This window comes from Chaetura pelagica, unplaced genomic scaffold, assembly GCF_000747805.2.
Source record: "Chaetura pelagica isolate M959 unplaced genomic scaffold, ChaPel_1.0 scaffold324, whole genome shotgun sequence".
NCBI lineage: Eukaryota > Metazoa > Chordata > Aves > Apodiformes > Apodidae > Chaetura > Chaetura pelagica.
In genome coordinates, this window is record NW_009952887.1 from 157,678 (window position 1) to 175,734 (window position 18,057).

At 39.4% G+C, this 18,057-nt stretch overlaps 1 protein-coding gene across 1 annotated transcript in view; it reads left to right on the forward strand.

Moving 5' to 3' along the window:
* The window catches only part of TLE4 (transducin-like enhancer of split 4), a 190,608-nt gene that overhangs the window by 157,352 nt on the left and 15,199 nt on the right, over nt 1–18,057 (forward strand). The window lies entirely within an intron of this gene.

The following is an 18,057-nucleotide window of genomic DNA, read 5'->3' on the forward strand; positions in this document are numbered from 1 at the left end:
CGGAGCCGCTGTCGCCTCCGGCTGCGGGCGCGGCCCCGGCCCCGGCACCGCCGCTTCCCACCGAGTCTCCGGCAGGACTGTAGGGGGAACACTGTGTATGTCGTATCGTCAGCGAGTGCTGGATGCGATCAGTACTTTAATGAAGTATTGGAAGTGAAATGCCACTTTAATCTGCTAATTGCGTTAAGAGGACGGCAGATTGCTCTGGTTCATTTCTTTTTTGAGCTGCGAGCTTATCAGAGAGTACTGAGGTGCCTTTAAGTGAGGTGTTGCAGCCAGTTGGACGCTACTTGTTTGCATATGAGCATTAGCAGGCACAGCTGTACCTTTGTTTTTCTGCCTCTCGAGGGGCAGCGAATGCAGCTGTGGGAGTTTCCTTAATGCGTGCTTATGAGTAAGTGGGGCGGAGGGGAGAGAGAAATGAAGATTTTGATACGGTTTGTTCCTTTTTTTTTTTTCGTTTGAAGGGGGAGCGTTCTGTCATAGCTTCTCGGTGCAGTGAAGCTGGAGTGTATCAAGCCCCTGTATTTTTGAAAGAGACCATACAGTATTTTTGTTGCTGTATTAATCTTGCCAGGCCTAACTAAACAATTACTGATTTTGCTGGTGGTGTCCTGCTTTGTCAGACAGGTGTGTGCTGCAGAGGTGCAGCACAGGTGTATGGAAAAAGGGCCAGGAGAGATGTCTCCCTGCTGCAGCTACACCCCAAAAGAAGGGCTCTCCTCAGGGATGTGTGATGTGAGCTTGACACAGACCACACAAGACAAAACTTGGTAGCTGCAGCAATGTATTTCTGAGTCCTTTGTTCATTTCATTTTAACAACAATGTGGCCTGACTATAGAAATCATTGCTTGCATTGAGTTGAAAAGCTAACGCTGATTTAAGAAACACAGAGCTTTGCCTTACAACACCGGGTATTAGGAAATCATTGTATTTGGCTTGCAGTAATTATAGCTGTGTGCTTATATTTCTTGCCTCTCCCTGATATGTTTGCTGAAACCATACTAGTTGATGCTGTATCTGTCCCACCTTTCTTTTTTTCTTTCAGAAATACCAAATTGCAATTTATTTTAGTCCTTGAGGAAATAAATGGTTTGCTTTTCCTCCCCTGCTTTGAGAAAAGAGTTTGTTGCAATGAATGACCTGCAAATATTATTTTGTAATGAGCTTTGCTGTCCCATACTTCAAAACATGAGAGGAGTTCAATGTCTGAAGAATTTTAAAATAATCCCTTCAAAGTCCTTTCCTATATTAAAGCCGGTGGGGCTGGGAGAAACCCTTTTCCTGCCATTTCCTTGAAGTACAGTATCTTTCCAAGTGCCCTGTCGGGGTGAAAGTGGACATCAGAGCAGCAGTGCTCTCAGCATAAAGGCAGCCTGTCCAGGGTCAGTTTGGTGCTTTTATGAAAAGGTCTGTTATGCTCTCATACCACCCAAATGGCCTAAAGCTTTAAAGCACACTGCAGGTATTTGAAAGCAAGTAAGTATTTAGCAGACCTCATGTAGGACTCTTTAGTGCTTCATGATGTTTTATGGTAACTGTGTTGTCTCCAGCCATGGGGAAGCTAAAGGTGCCAGTTTTGTAGCCTTCTTCCTACTGCAGGAGATGAGGAAGAGGAAACATTTTTGTGTTGTGTTGTCTCTCGTCTCTCTTATTTTTAGAGTATCTAGCATCAGATACTGTACAGGTTTTTCCTGGTTAGTCTGTGCAAGTTGCAACCCTTTTGATATAAAATATTTTCTGTGCTGTACTACCTTTCAGTTGTGCATATGGTCTTCATGGACCCTAAACCATTTTGCAAATACTGCTAATGACTGTAACAGTCCTGCTAATTCTGATAAACAAACTTAGCATTGCAAATAGCAATAACTTGATTTGTAATAGTAAATTTAACTGAAGTTTCTCACCATGTGGAGTAGGGCTGAAATGCCTAACAGCTGCAGTGATCACAAAGTAATGATTCTGCAGCTACTCAGTAGACAAGTGTTCCATAACTGTTTTGGACAGAAAGGGGAAGAAAACCTTCCTTAATTGAAAAAGACTCTTTACATTGACAAAAAGCTCCAGAGGTTGCTACAATGCTAGCATTGCAAAACTGCTTGTTTTTGCAAACAAAACATGCTACAGATTCTAATTATAGAAACGAAATTATGTGTTTTAATTTTATAGAGACAGAATTTCTCTTACTATTTTACTAAGTCTTAAAACTTTCAAGGTTTCTCTCTGAAATACTACTTACTCAGTAGTATACACAACTTCTACTGTAGATGTCAAAAATAAAATATTTATAACTGTTTTTGATACTGTGTTCTGGCTCAAGATGTGTATCCGTCCAATGCTGTACTGTGATGTCATCTGGTTTTAGGAAAAACATTTGTTGGTATCCAGGGTTTTTTTTGCCAATAGTGAGATTGAATCAAAACAAGCACTACTTCTTATCTAATTTGCCTGTTTCTGTAAATATTTACTTAAAGTTTAAAAAGAATATTTTCATGTAATCATATGGTTGTGACAAAAGCCATCAAAAATGAGGAAGCAGACATCTGGAGGTGGTGTTTTCCACAGCAGAGAGGCAATTGAAGTAAAAGATGTCATGCTTAGCACTTGATTCTATGCTGTATGACTAGTTTGCTGCTCTTTGAAAGTGTAAACATGAGGCTTAGTGAAACCTCTGGAGAGAAGCAAGTGAACATTCGCTTGTGGCTGCAGAGAAAGAAATTTTAAGGTGGGTGATTAAGAAGAGATCAAATGAGCATGGTTGGGAGTGGAGGGAGGGATGTGGGAATAAATGCATGTTTTCTTTCCACATCCACCTGACTAACTACTGTGCTTATTTTTATCCAAATTTTACGTATTCTCTGGAGAGAACTGTTTTACAACACGCATGAATACAGAGAAAGAAGGAATGGAGGCAGCAGTGTTGATTATGCTGTATAAAGATCAGGAAGCTAGCAGACCAACACGTGCTTATCACTTGTATGTAAGAGCTGTTTGCCCTCTATACAGTGACACCAGCAGCAAGGTGTTAATCCTCTGAACATTAACACTTTCCAAGACCCTAGTTTACTGTTGTCCTCTGTGATGTCAGAATTTGCCTCATGTTTAATTTTCTCCTGTCGGACATCCATCTGTTGGAAATATTTGAAGAGGCATCGCTTAGTAGTTTACAGGGAAAGCCTTGAATAATTCACACGAGAAATGATTAGGCAAGCACTTGTCTATCTAACTGAATTATTCTGCATGTTTGCTGAAGCAGTTAAGCAGGAGAACAGCATTTCCTTCTCCGGAGGGTTTACAGTGGTATTATTGACCCACCTAGTTACTGGGTTTCAGCCTTTTGTTGACACTGTTGTAAATGACAGCAGCCTGGACAGTCACTGAGCAGCTGGGCTGGATAATTGTGAAGGATTCATGGTTGTTGCTGTTACCCCCAGTGTTTGTACTGGGTTGTTTGCTTTGACTTTTGTTGAACTGTTGACAAAAGCATTAGATACAAATGGGAACAAATAAAGTGGTGAGATGCCAGGAGGGCTTTGGCAGTAATGGTCGTTTTCATTCCAGCTTAAATGGGGAATGTGACACTTATCTGGATAGGAAATGGAAGGTGTGTTCAGTATTTGTGTGTTTCCCTCTCCCCTTTCCTTCCATTCCATACTAAATATGCTAAATATGTTTTGGAAACACAGGTGAATAAAAACAGAATGGCCGCAGTTTCACCATTTCCTTAACTCTTCGGCATCGTGTTTTTAAAGGTCTTTCTGACTGTGCATGCCTTGCTGGGCAAATCCAGTTCCTGCCGTGAAAGGATTAAGTACAAAAAGGCAGGGAGAGAAAAAAAAAAAAAAAAAGAAGAAGAAGAGGGAGGGAAAAAGGAAAAAAAAAGGAAAGAAAGGAGGGGGAAGTAGAAGGGGTATGGTTGAGAAAAGGGAGGATTAAATAGAACAGTATACACTAAGTAGTATAGCCAGCAAATTGAACTCATTTACTGGAACGCTTTTAATTTGGTTTAAACAAAATACTCTTTTGTATATTCAAATGGGGAGTAGCTCAGCTGTTGTGAAGCCAGAAAATTAATGGTATTTTCAGTGAAACAGCAAAAGCATGTCAACAACATAGCTGTGGATGATAATGTTGGCATTTTATTCATGAGGAATTATCAATGAAGGTTACTGGACATCATAGTGTGACTGGAATGGTTGAGCACAGGGGGGAAGCAGCTGCCCTGTAAGATTCTTTCTTTTGCTTTTAGTCTTTCAGGAAAGGAAGAAGGAGAGAATAAGAAAGCATTTATAAATACATGTCTAAGATGCCTATTCTGGTGTTTTCTGGCTCTGGGAGACTAACCTTTTTACCCCTGACTCATGGTTTTGTCACTGCATGTTTGTTTGTTTGTTTGTTGTTGGGTTTTTTTTGCCAGCTGTCCTTCCCTTTCAAGTCTCCTTGAGTGATGGAAGAGAATAAAGGCAGAAGATTAGAGTCGTGTTAGGGTATCTTTCCTGAAAAGGCAGTTTTGGCCCTGGATGAGCTGCAAGTTTGTTCTAGTCATCTTTGGCTCTTGAATTCTGTGCCTTCACATTGTTTACTTGGGACTCTTAATGCATTTAATATGAAATACGGTTATGCTGGCCAGTCATGGAGGAAGTTTGTGTGTGATTTGGAAGGTCTTACCACTTGGCAGGAGAGATGCTTCATATTTGTTATTCCAGCTGTAGTTTTCTGGTAGAGGTCAACCTCAGAGTGTTGTACAAGTGAACTGGGAAGTGGCAATTAGAGTTCACAGGGGTGAAGACACCCCTGTGATGGAAGGAAAAGGCACAGTTTTGTTTTGTTGTTGAAGGCATATAAAGGTATTCCTTGCCTCTGCTGTTGCATGTGCGTCTGGTGGTATCTGAGGTGCCCACAGGGTTTGAGAGAGCTAGAGTTGTCATATGCAGATATTTTTTTTCACCTGCCTTTGTGCAGCTTCCAGTTGTCCTGAAACCAAATGCCATAGAAACATGGCAGTCATGGCATTTGTGGACCCACTTTGAGCAACCATCTGTGAGATTTTTCTTTATTCCCCATTTTTACATCTGCCATATTGTTCCTAGTCTCTTCACAGTAAGAAAAGAAGGAATGCACAAAAAGAGGTAAGGAAGTAATTGCCTTTTACTGCTTCCACTGCTAAGGTTTCTTGTAACATGCAGCATGTTTGTTGTCTCAAGCCTCAGTACTGTGGACATCAGGAAGAATTATTTTGCCCAGATCTTAAATACTGTGGGATCAGGGCCTGAATTTGTTATTAATCCTACAATTATTAAAAGAAAGTGAAGAAATACCAAGCTATTTCCAGCAAACATGTACTGGGAGTGGTGTTACTGTAAATATCATCTTATGCATGATGAATCCCCAGTTGTTTTTCTTTGTCTCTCTCTTTAGGGAATACCCTGAACAATTCTACAGGGGCTAAAGAAATTCTCATAGCAAATTTCAGCCTCAACTGAACAAGAAATGAGAAATCTCTAAAAAGTAAAGACTTCAGGCCCAATCAGAAAAATTCAGTACATAATCATGTCTGGACACCATTTGGGAAATCCAGTTTTGAATCATCTGAATTGCATGAGAATTCTAAAGAAAAAATTTTTAAAAATCAATATTTGTTAATGTTCTGCTGCATTTCCTGGATGATTTTTAATCAGGCTTGGATAGTTTTCTGATTTCATGTGAAATGCACTTTCCCCTGTATTTGGTCATACAGTTAGCTCTTTAGGCTAATCTGTTTTTATTACAGACCTGCAAGAAGGCCTCTCTAACTGTTTGTTGCCAGGAGAAGGCAGGATTTTCAAGAAGCTGAGACCTGGAAGCAGGAGAGTGCATCTGGAAAGAATTGGCATTCGAGTAACAATAGTTTTGAGTGATTAGAGGAGCAAGAAGGAGAGAGAGAAGTGATGAATTGAGATTGGATTTACCCAAATTGCAAAGTGATTAAGCATCATGATGTAAGGTTTTTTTTGCATTGTCTGGTGTCAGATGGTAAGGAAATGGACTGCTAAACTGGCCAATTGGTAGTAAGTGTGGAGATGGGAAAGGGTATTAGATAATGTAGCATAGGAAGCTAAAATAATGAGACAGAAGTGAAGTATGACAGAGAGATGGCCTAAGCCAGTGGTGCACAACCTTCTGCACAGAAGGTCTTTACTGGCTACTTGCCATGAGCCAGTGGGTTTACACACAGGTTGCATATAATTTACATTGGAATTTAATCTGATAAGCACACACCCTGTTTGCTTTTTGTATATCGAGTGCTGTAAGTTCAAACACTGCATAGCACAAAGCAATAAAAGACTGTGTACTTGGTGATTTATAGTAAAAGGAGTGCTCATGGGAAGACTGGCTCTGCATTTCTGAGGTCAAGGAGCTGTATCTGACATCTGCCTGTCTTTGAGAAGGCCTTCCACATTCCAAAGTACAGGTTTGAGTTTATTTGGTGGCTGCAAGTTTTACTTTCTTCACATTTCAAATACATAAGATTAATTTGAGAAAAACAGTTTCAAAGACAAGCTTGCAGATAGCACATTTCCTGGTTAATTCTGTTACCCATGGGTAATTAAAAAAAACAACAGCAACCATCATCAGTATTTTCTTCCTGAAATTTTGCTCAGTGTATTAAGTTAGTTATATCTCAAATGTAGTGGCTTTAGGTTCTTATGAGCTTAGCTGATGACAGCTTTACATACAATGCGGAAGTATTTTTTTTGTGCATTTTCTAGGTCTATGTGATACAGATTCATGCAAACTAAGAAAGGGCTGAAGTTACTATTTGTAGACATACGAGTTTCTGGAGTTTAATAGAGGCACTCTGCTGTAGTAGCTGTATTGCTTTAGTCATCTAGTTATAGTTTTGCTAATACAAGGAAGACTGATTTTTCTTCTCTCCCTTATTCCATTTCGATAAAGGGTATTTGATGGATCCATCCCTCTGATAATGGAGTGGCTCCAAATCTTTGATACATTAATCCTCACAACACTGTAAAGGAAAGAAACACTCTGTAGACTTCTGAAATTATCCCCATTTTACAGATAATGATCTGAAGCACACAGCAGAAACCCCAGGACTAATGGCTTGGTTGCACACCACCCACCAACAGCATGATTCTGAGCATCCAGCACTGTGCCTGAGCTATTGCCATTGCATTCCCTCTGGCCTGAGGCCATGCTAGCAGAGCTCTGCTGCTTTCCATATGTGGGGCAAGGTTGTTCAGCCATGAATCAGAATTGTTGGCACGGGGCTCCTCTGCCAGGTAACAAGGTGCCCAGTGCAGGCAGTTGCATGGCTGGAGTACTCTCCCAGATTTCCACTAATGCTACTGCGAGGGAACAGCCCCAAAGGTGGATATAGGAATGTGATTTTTGTCAGTAGTGAAAGCACCCTGTGAAGTGAGTGTGTAGACAGGGAAGAAGGATTTTCATCTGTGGGCTGGAGCTCTGGGTACAATTGCGCCTACTGTGAAAAAGCTTGTTACGCTTTCTCCCTGTAAGGGCTCCATCTGGTGCCCTAGGAGTCTTCAAATTGAAATTTACATTTACTGTCAGAACTAAATTCTACCCACAGTGAGCAGTCTGATTGTTTTACAAGTCACAACAAATGCTAAAAGCTTTTCCTTCAACTTCCAACATGTAGTTTAAGGGGCAGGGAAGGGCAGCAAAATGGAGGGGAATGGACTGGGCAGGTTCAGAATCTGTAGGAAGCACTATGAAGATCCACTTTAAAATACAAGATTTTCTCTGTCTTAGGGCAGGATTTAGCTCGTTACTAAGACTAAGCAAGGTTGCGTTGCAAGGAAACAGAGTATGTTGTTGCTCAGTCAGCTCAAATGTCAGGTATTCAATAGTAGTGTGACTTAGAACTCAGCCTCTTAACTCTAGCTAGAGACTTGCTGACAATGTTTTGTGTACTTAATGTGGTCAGAATAAGTATGCTCTATGCTGATGTCGAATTTGAAAATGGTGTGCACAGAGATCGCCATAGTAGTAAAGCCTTATGTTAGGAATCGCTTTTCTAGCTGTTCTGGCTTCTGCCTTGAAAAGTCGTGGTCTTGGCAGCTGCTAAGGAAAAGTGCATTGACAAACTGCTGCAATCTGGGATTTAATAGACCTTCCCAACTGAGGAACCCATTTTACAAGTTATCTCATGTATCCTTCCCAGACTCAATTTTGCTTTCTCACCATCCAGCTGCTTTGGTCTCATCTGGATCATTCTTTACAACTAAAATAATTCCTGAACGTGCATAAAATCAAGCTGCTTGGTTTGGTGTCCATTAAAATATGGGTGTTGGGTTTTAATGTACTTCAAAGCAAGTCCAAAAATACTTGTCTTTGCTGTTGCACTGTCTGAGTGAATGATGTTAGAGGAAGTTTTCCATATTGAGGAAACTTGTGGAGGCTTTCCCTGATGTCTGTAGTTCCTGGTTTTATGGTGCTGCCTGGGCCTTTGATCTTCACAGTCTTAATTGGCTCACAGGGAGGTTATTTACAGTCAACAAGGAAAGTACCTTGAACTTGTCATTTAAATAAACTTGTTACTTGCCAGCTTCTCTAGAGGCATCCCAGATGGAAATAAACATATTTCATTTTGTTTTGTAAATAATTTTAAAAAATAGTTTCCTAGACAACCATGATGAAATGTCAGCTTCTTCTCAGATCTTAACTCAGGCCGTATGCATTGTTATCTCCATCTCTGCTGGGTGTACACTGAAATAGTTTGTTTGGAAACATGCCTGTTCTTTAAAATCTGCTTAATGTTAGATTAGAGAAAATAATAACTTTTTTTCCTCCTTTTTTTTTGGTCTGCTGTTTTCACCAACTCATTTCTAAACCATTTAAAATAAAGAGCTTGAAAATGTACAGTATTTAAAAAACCTTTCACATGGTGTTTTTGAAACAGATCAATTTCACCATTAAAGTGTTAGGAAATCAGCCAAGGAAAATGAAACTTAGGATTGTATAGCTATAATTATAATGTATTATACACATCTTCCTTGAAAATTATTGCAACAATAGGGTTGAACCTAATGAATTACATAATTTAGGAGCATTTGCCAGAATGCTGTTTTAGGGGGATTACTGCAGTCTTCCCTTAACAAAACCAAAGGGGAAGATGAATTGTATTATGAAGTACTTAAATGAGAAAGAACAGTCTTCAGAAATTATGTAAGATAACTCATCTGAATAGAATAGAAGGTCATGTGTGTGCATGCCAGTTATCACACTTGGCAGAGTATAGAGAGAGTACAAGAGGAAGATTTTTGCTTTTCCTCTCCTCTAGCCTGAAGTAAAAATTTATTTGCTGCTTATTGCTTGCATCAAAACATTTCCAACTAGCCTGAAGTTTGCATTTCATTGTGCTTATATGTTTAAAAAATCAACGGCATGACCTGTCTAATGTAAATAATGACAGGCCTAGAGATGTGAAAGCTATGCTGGCAAGAGCTCTAAGATATTCAGGAACTGTAATGCATCTAAAAGTTTGGCAGAATGGACTGTGTTTCACTTTTTCAATTTTCAAAGTAGGTGTTCTACATATAATGTGCTATTATATACTGATGTAATTGTTTCAAGGCTGACTGCAGGATCTGTGTTCCTGTGACTCCTCCATCCATTCCACTTACCACAGTCTGATTTAAAGAATGAAACGGGGGACAATTGTATTTTGCAGCAGGCTGAGGTCCAGATTCAGGATAGACATCTGAAGTTCAGCACATATGTACATTCCTGGTTTCTTCATCTGCCTTGTGATTTTCCTGAGATCAAAGTGTGTGCCTCAAATCCAGCATCTGCTCGAGTGCTTTCCTGAATAGGAAATGGGATAATTTCCTGAACAAGGGACTTGGGAGCACACGTAAGTAAGTGTAGATGAAGTGAGACAGAAAAAAAAATACGGTTGGGTGTTATTTGGGCAGAGAGGCAAACAGTAGTGTTCAAAGATTTCTTTCTAGAATATATTTTTATTGATGAGAGTATAATGCATTCAGAATCAGCACAAACTGGAATTTGCAGATACTTAATAGCACCTGGCCATGTTTTATTCACCTGCCCAATTAAGAGACTGGTTGGATAATGAATTCTGTTTTCACTGAGCACTTAGCAGTGACTCTGGCTTCCTAAATCAGATAGGGTAATAGAAGAACATAAAATATAGCCGTCTTTAGAAGTTGTATAAGATTCAACAGGGGAAGAAACAAGATAGTTGCCAGTCTCTTATTTTAATACCTAAGAAAAACACGTGAACATGTTTCTGCTGATTAAAGCATATGGGATATGGAATGGATGTTCCTGTTGAATTTTAAGGTCCATTTTGTGATCATAGTAGCCTCTTGAAAGCTAGCTCTTTTCCCATCATAGAATCATAGAATGGTTGGAGTTGGAAGGGACCTTAAAGGTCGTCTAGTTCTGGTGCCCCTGTATGAGCAGGGACACTTCCAGGGAGATGGCAAGATTTGTTCTGCTGACAAGTCAGCACCAAATAGGATTAAAAAGTGGAGGGAAGGAAGGGAGCAAGTCAGAAAGTGTAGAAAGAGATCATCAGCTCTATCTGTGAAGTATTCAGTTAAAAAAATAATTTGCTTTGTTTTTGTATTGTCTCATAGGTCACCTCTGCACCAAAGCAACTATAAAACCCTTTAGAGACAAACAGGCAGAAGGAAAGAAAATGAAATTTGTTTTCCCAGAAGGGTTTATACATATGGATAGATGGGAACAGAAATTTGAAAACTGAAAATCAATGCCTTTGCCATTTAGAGAAGTGATTGTCCCCCGGTATTCAGCAGTGGTGAGGCCACACCTGGAGTATTCTGTCCAGATTTGGGCACCTCAATTCAAGAGACATATCAAGGTGCTGGAGCGAGTACAGAGGAGGGCAATGAATCTGGTGAAGGGCCTAGAGAATAAATCTTATGAAGAATGCTTGAAGGAGCTAGGAATGTTTAGTTTGAGGAAGACGAGGCTGAGAGGAATCCTCATCAGTCTTTACAACTACCTGAAAGTTCATTGTAGAGAGGTTGGTGCTGGTCTCTTTTCACAGGTAATTAGTGGCAGAACAAGAGCTTCAAGCTGCCACAGGATAGGTTTAGACTGAACTTTAGGAAAAAAATTTTCACTGAAAGAGTGGTTAAACACTTCAATAGGCTGCCCAAGGAGGTGGTTCGGTCACCATCCTGGATGTGTTTAAGGGTTGTTTGGATGTGGTGCTGGTGGATATGTTGGTTTAGGGGAGAACTTTGTAGAGTAGGGGTGATGGTTGGACTTGGTGACCCCAAGGGTCTTTTCCAACCTGAATAGTTCTGATTCTATGATTGTATAAATATAGCCTATGTTAGATGTAGCCAAACTAAAAATATGGGCCATAGTACCTGATTGAAAGCAGCTAAATGGAATATCTTGTGGGAGCATCTTCAGATGTGATCTCTGTGGTTTTAAAGCAACAAACAAAAGGCTAATTAGTGCTAGGTTATATCCTTCTAGTCAAAATGAAGAATTTTATAGGGAACATAAATCCCAGGAGAAAGATGTTAGGACCTGCCACATGAAAAGTGAATCCACTTAGCTATCCCCAGAGAAGGCAATACATAAAGCCTCGATCATTATTACTTTAACCTGGCAAATTGGGAGGGTGTAGGTGTGTGTATTTTTTACCTCCTAAACTCTGTTACTGCTACCAATGAGATTTTTATAACCCCTGTGCTTGAGCTGCCGTAGGAAAGTGTGTTCAGCTTGGCTCAGTGCCATATAGTCCATTTTAATCACTGTGCAAAGTGAAGGGATAAGTTTTACTGTGGTGCTTGGTCTGAAAAGAGGGCTCTTAGCGAAAGCTGGTTATTCTTCAGAGGGATTTTGTAATTCTTGCAGGTATTTTTTAACAAAGTGTAAAGCACACTGACAGAGGCCTCTAATTGCTATAACAAAACATTCGCTCTTTAGTGTTTTCTTACAATTCTAAAAACCGAGTTAACTTCTGTGTTCTGTTTAAATTCAGTCACTATGAAAATGTAATTCATGTTCATATTCTGGAGAGATGTTGGATGTTGGGAATTTTCTGTGCGTGTCCATCATGATGAGCATTGAAGAACGCTCAGGGAGTGCTGCTGCTTTTCCTTACCCTGTGGCATGCAGCTGAATCAAAGCCCGTAATGCAGGCTCATCGTTATCCTGCTCTCTCCCTTTCATGGTGGTGAGCCCACAATTAAATTGCTGCATTGAATGCTACAGCTGGTTGACCATTTTCTCTTATCCGGTGATTGCATGCTCTCGCTTGCTCTTTCTCCCTAGTTAAATCTCAATCCTCTCCTCTCTTTTTCTGTTTCTGTTTTGCTAGAGCTGCTCAAACTGTTTCAGGCCTCTGCTGAAGGAAATAGTGTGAAAGATTGGTAACTGGAACTCCAGATAAATATTTGAGGAGAGTACAGCTGTAGTTCTGCATTTCCTTAGCACTACTCTTTCCTCAGATTTCCAAAGAAGATTATATTTACCATCAGTTCTTACGAATTTCTGTAACTCAGTGACCTTTGATCCCTGTTTCAGTGTGTCTAATTTTGGTTAAGTAACATTTAGAGGTTTGTACGCTGTGATGACCAACATGCAAGTTTGTCCCGGATTTTGGCATTTATTTTCTAAAATGCCAGCAGCATGGTTTCCTCTTTCTGGTAGCATTTCTATGCTTTTGCTGTTATCTAGGATTGATTCTGGAATCAACAGGGACAGAATTCTTCTGCAGCCTGCATATGCCCTAGGGCTCATTGGCTGCATTGCCTGTACCAGTTGCAATTTGTGCCTTAACACCTTGCACATCTTTTTACTCCATCCAGAGTACTTGCTCTACTGTGTGCTGAAGCATGTGGTCTTAGCTTGGGGTCTGTTCAATGGGGAGGAGTTTGAAGTGCAGGGTAGTGAATGGAGAATGAATCAGGTGAATTACTTCGTGGATTAAAGGGGAGGATGTTTGACAGTACAGGGTTGTGTTACCATCAATTAAATTCAATATTTACAAGTTGGCATATGTGGAGAAGAGCAGACTTGATGGTAAATGTAATCTGTGAACTTTAAAGCTTCTGTAAACCTATCAGAAGTGTTTAACTCCTCTTCCTGCCCATTTGTTTCTTTTTCTTTTGTTCCCTGCTGAAACCAAGTCCTTTGTTCAAACTATCTTGCTTACCAAATGGTGATTGTTATTCTTGCCACAGTCCTTGATTTCACTTCTTTCATGTGCCTGTGCTAAGATGTACTTTAACCTAAACCTTTCCTTTTTGCCTCACAGCTGTGTTCCTCTACTGCTTGTGCTTAAGCTACATCAGATCTTCTCTCTATCCTTTGACCCTCACAGTGTCAGCAATGATTAGACCTTATGTGTGTTATGTCCTTCAGCCAGTTATTACTGGAGAAGCTGTATTTTAAAGGATTCATTGCAAAAATCCATCTGTGAAAGGCTAGCCAGCAGCTCTCACCATTGCTTTAAACACCTACTTTTCATGCCATCACCATGCATCTATACTTCAGAAGGGGAAACATGAAACAACAGCACATGCTGATAGGATTAGAAGTCAAATTTCCTAGGTATCTCCAGCTTCTGCTGAGTGGTCTGCTTAGCTTTTCTAGCAAATCGGTAAGTGAATTTTAAAAGACATGACTGGAATTAACGTGTACAACGGTAGTGGTTTATTGTTGATTTTATTACCCACTTCATAATATCTAGACTTTGATGCATTTAATTAGCTCAGATTAAATCTAACAGTGGTACCACTGGCACCAGTGTAAACAGTTACATGGATATTTTTAAGGAAATTACACATACCTATATGTTACATATGTACATATCTATAATTCTATGCATGTAAAACATTTGTAAGCAGTTGTGCTTTGAAGACTAGCTGCTGAGCCTACATATTCTTTATTCTGAACTTCTTTGTGGTTGTCTCATTGCTCTTGCATAGAACTGCACATCTATACTTTGATGTTTTTTATGACACTCTTATCCACTAATTAACTTCATTAATTTTGCAATTAGTGAAGTTAATTAGTGGGTAAAAGTATTATATAAAACTTCAAAGTTTGCATTTTAATCATAGTTTGTATTAAAAATAATTATCACATGCCTGATTACTAAACTCAATCCAGCTAGCTCAGACAGTCGTGTTATTAAAAAGAGCTTTGTTCTGTATCTTTCCTATCTAGTTAGTAGCATTTTTCACTAACAATTACTGAGACTTTGCCTAGTATCTGAAAATGCAGCTGCAGGGAAAAGGCAGCAAATTAGACCAAAACAAGCAAACAAAAAAAAATAAACTTGATCAGATTGTGGCTGAGTGGATGCTGCCTTTCAGTTTTGGTAAGCAGGAAAACAAGCTGGAAAAGGGGGAGATGGCCTGCCCTGTCCTGTCACCTCTCTGGTGGAACCTCTCCTACCTCGTACCACTCATTTCTCACCAGAGCAGTTTCCGTCTCATCCCTGGCATGTCAGAAGTCACAGCACCACAGCATTTATGTATTTTTGTGTGTGTGTGTGTTTCTGATTTGAGCATACAGTGTTATCTTAAAGAGCTCAGTGCGCCAAGCTGGGCACAGTGCCTGGGTCTAAGCTCCAGCACTGGTACTTCCATCTATAACATTGGCATCAGCCAGCCAAGCAGTGTGACTGCCTGGTTGCTTCCCTGTGATGTATATTGTATCCTCTTTTATTTTTTCTTTTATACTTTGAACAGACTTTATAACAGCAATAATGTCATTCAGATAATTATACTGTAATTGACCTTAGCGTTAAGCATCCTTGGCTTTTACTGCAGTTTGCTTAATAATTCAGGATGGTCAGTTATTTCATAATTCCCACTTTGTTGGGAATTATTGTTTTAATTATTATACTCCAAATACATAATATTGTCATAGTAGTAAAGGTACGCTAGGGAATGGTCATATTACTGAATGCTTTAAAGCAATGCTTTATGACGGGGGAGGACTTTTCATCCTGTCATCTCTAGTCATTACTTTTAACACTGGTTTCATTTAATTATCACTTAGTTTGTTCACACCAGGTCTTCATCGGTAGGAGCTAGCATATGGGGAGTTGGGGCTTGCAGGAATAAAGAACAGTTGGATGCCTGTGCAATCTAACCAAGTGGATTTCTCTTCTACCATGTTAAGAGTGTGAGTCATCTATGTTATTGTAAGTAGCTTCCAGTGGAAGTTGGGGGTGAAACAGTGATGATTTTTTTTTTTCTTAGCAATTTCAAGTATTAATTATCCCAGTTGAACAGCAAGCACATTGATATTTGCCCTGTTACTGGTGAGAATTTTATGGCTGCATAAGAGGCTTGTATGGCCCTCCTTATGTTCATTTAATTTGTGCCTGTGTGGCACTGGTACTCCATGAGGAGCAATGCCCTGCCAATATTGGAGAGAGAAGAGAGTGGTCCTTGTGGTGGGAGATCTTTTCAATTGGCACTGTGGTTAGCACTGCCCAAAACAGACTGAAGCGTAGGTTGCTATGCTGTACAGGCTAGCAAAAGATACCAGCACTAGAAACATGCTGTTCCACTTCTTGAGCAAATTATGTGAACAAGGCAACGTGCTCAGCCTTTCTATAAATGCATATGTTCAGTTGTTTTTTGTCAGCATTTTGTGGTGTATTTAACATGAATAAAAATGTCCTACCTAAGCAGAATGTGAAAAATTGGTACATTTTGCTAAAATGGGAACTAAATATAACCTACTTTCACCAAAGAGTATTTTTTTCCTGTGTCTGATCTAATTACTATATGTGAGCAAACTCAGTGTCAGTTAGTAGAAAAATCTTTCTAGTGGTTTAACATATTTTATTGAAGAAAACAGCAGTGTGAAAAGACTTTATTTCACTGTAAATTTTACTAGTTACTAAAATGAGGACTCTAGCCCATTAAGTTACAGCCTGCTAAGTCATAATGCTGATTCACTTAATTTCTCTTAAGTAGCAATCCTGTTCCAGCTTCTTTAAGGCAGCTGCTAGGAGAGCACCAATGTTATAATCAAGGAATAGGGCAGAGTCTGAGAGCTAAAGAGTGTGCTTCAGTGGAAGTTTTCTTGCACAATTTTCAAGTATAAGGAACTCTCTTGGAGAATGTAGATTTGCACGCTCATGAACCAAGGTGTGGATGGGTATAAGATTATACATTGGAATCTAGTGTCAGTAGAAGCTATGAGGACATATTTACATGCCTGTATTTCTCACTGTGTTTATAGACTGAAAAGCTGTTGCAAATAGCAGTGGGAATTAGGTGTAATTAATAATGTCCCTCACACATTGAAAATGGTTTGTTCTGTAGGAAGATCTAGACCGTAGCTCACTGGCTGTGTGCATGATGTATCTTTATTACTTAGTGTAGGAGATAAATTTAGATCTGTCAGCATCGATACCAGAGATCTTGTGAAGTCAGAGATCTTTATGTGGCAGGTGCATTACATGTTGAAGGGAAAAGAAACTAGTGCTGCAGGGATGTTGATTGACAGGCTCCATGCAAGGAAAAGGGTAGGACGGTTGAAAGAGAGAATGTTTAGATTTGTTCTGCAGTAATTGTCTCTTGAGACAAAATAATGTTAGGCCAAATTTCAGTTTGGGAAATTCTCCCTGCTGTCACTGGGTGAGTGCTCTTTGTTTTTCCACTTAGTGTCAGGTGAGCTACTGCAGCAAGAGCTTTTCATACTGGTATTGGACTGATCCATTTTTGGAACAATAAGCCCGTTAAGCAGTGTGCATTGCTCCAATGCCCAATATGCTGCTCACCCTTTATGTGCTAGTGATAATTAGCTACTTTATCATTCTAGTAAGGAGTTTTAATTTATTACTTTATTAAGCAGTGAAATCAAAGATTAAAATGGTATCTATAGTACATAGCTAACTAGATTGTGAAAAAATTAACTATATGGTTTCAAATTTATGAAAATAAGTATTTCTATTTAAATAAATGCCGTAGTTTACTTCAGTTCTTTACATACTACTCTAATTTGTAGTTTACTGGTGATTATTTTTCCTTGTTTTGAAGCAAATTGCTTTCTGTAGGATGGAGTTGAGAAATAATAAATTGAATGTGCATTGCAAGCTACTGCATCCCAAATTGTAAATGAATATAAGTGTAATAGGAGCATACTATTAAAATCTTTTTCAAAAAACTATGCTATACAGTTTCAGTAAACAAATACATTTTTAAAGCCATCAGTTCATTAAATGTTGCATTTATACTTGACTTTTATTTTAAGGGATTTTGTGCCTACTGTCTCGAAGTGTCTTAATACACATTTTCTCTTCAGAGAAAAAGGTGACATTGTTAGTTTGTGTAATTTCCTATAATAGTTGATTAATCATCTGCTTTAGAGCTAAATCAATGAACACATTTTCAGATGTATTTGCTCAAGATGGGAAATCCTTTTCTACCTATTTTATACTGTCAGTGACAGCAGCAGGCAGGCAAATGGGGGAGGCACAGGCTGTGTTCATCACTAGCTTTGTTCTACAATTTTTACTTCCACTCAGTTTATTTGGGGGTAATTAACAATTCACCAATCAAAAAGATGGAAGATTTTTTTGCATATTCCACCATTCATTAAGCTGAACTACTACTGACAAGAACTGGAAATTTAAATGAAATAGAGAGGAGGACCTGAGTGTCCCAGCAGGGAGAAATGTTCTCTCATTTGACTTGGGCAACAACTACAGCTTGGCTTTTATGGGTGGGAGTTCTTAATCCTTACCAGAAGATTGTGGTGTAGTAAGTTCAGGAGAAGAAATTTGGTAATAGCGATGGAACAGAAGTTGCACAATGTAAACGCTAACTACTTGGTTTGTGTTCCTGGTAGTAGCTATAAAATAAACCTAACAAGTTGTGCACTGAAAACCCCACAACCAAATTGCTGTGTTGTACAGTTTTGTGCAGAACAACAGCTGTTCATAGTGTGTGGAGGAAGAGCCCCAAACACAGTGTTTCTGGACGAATAGGAGGATATAAAATCCAGTAGTAAGGACTTCAATGATAGTTGGTTCACCTACCCCTTGTATAAGGAGG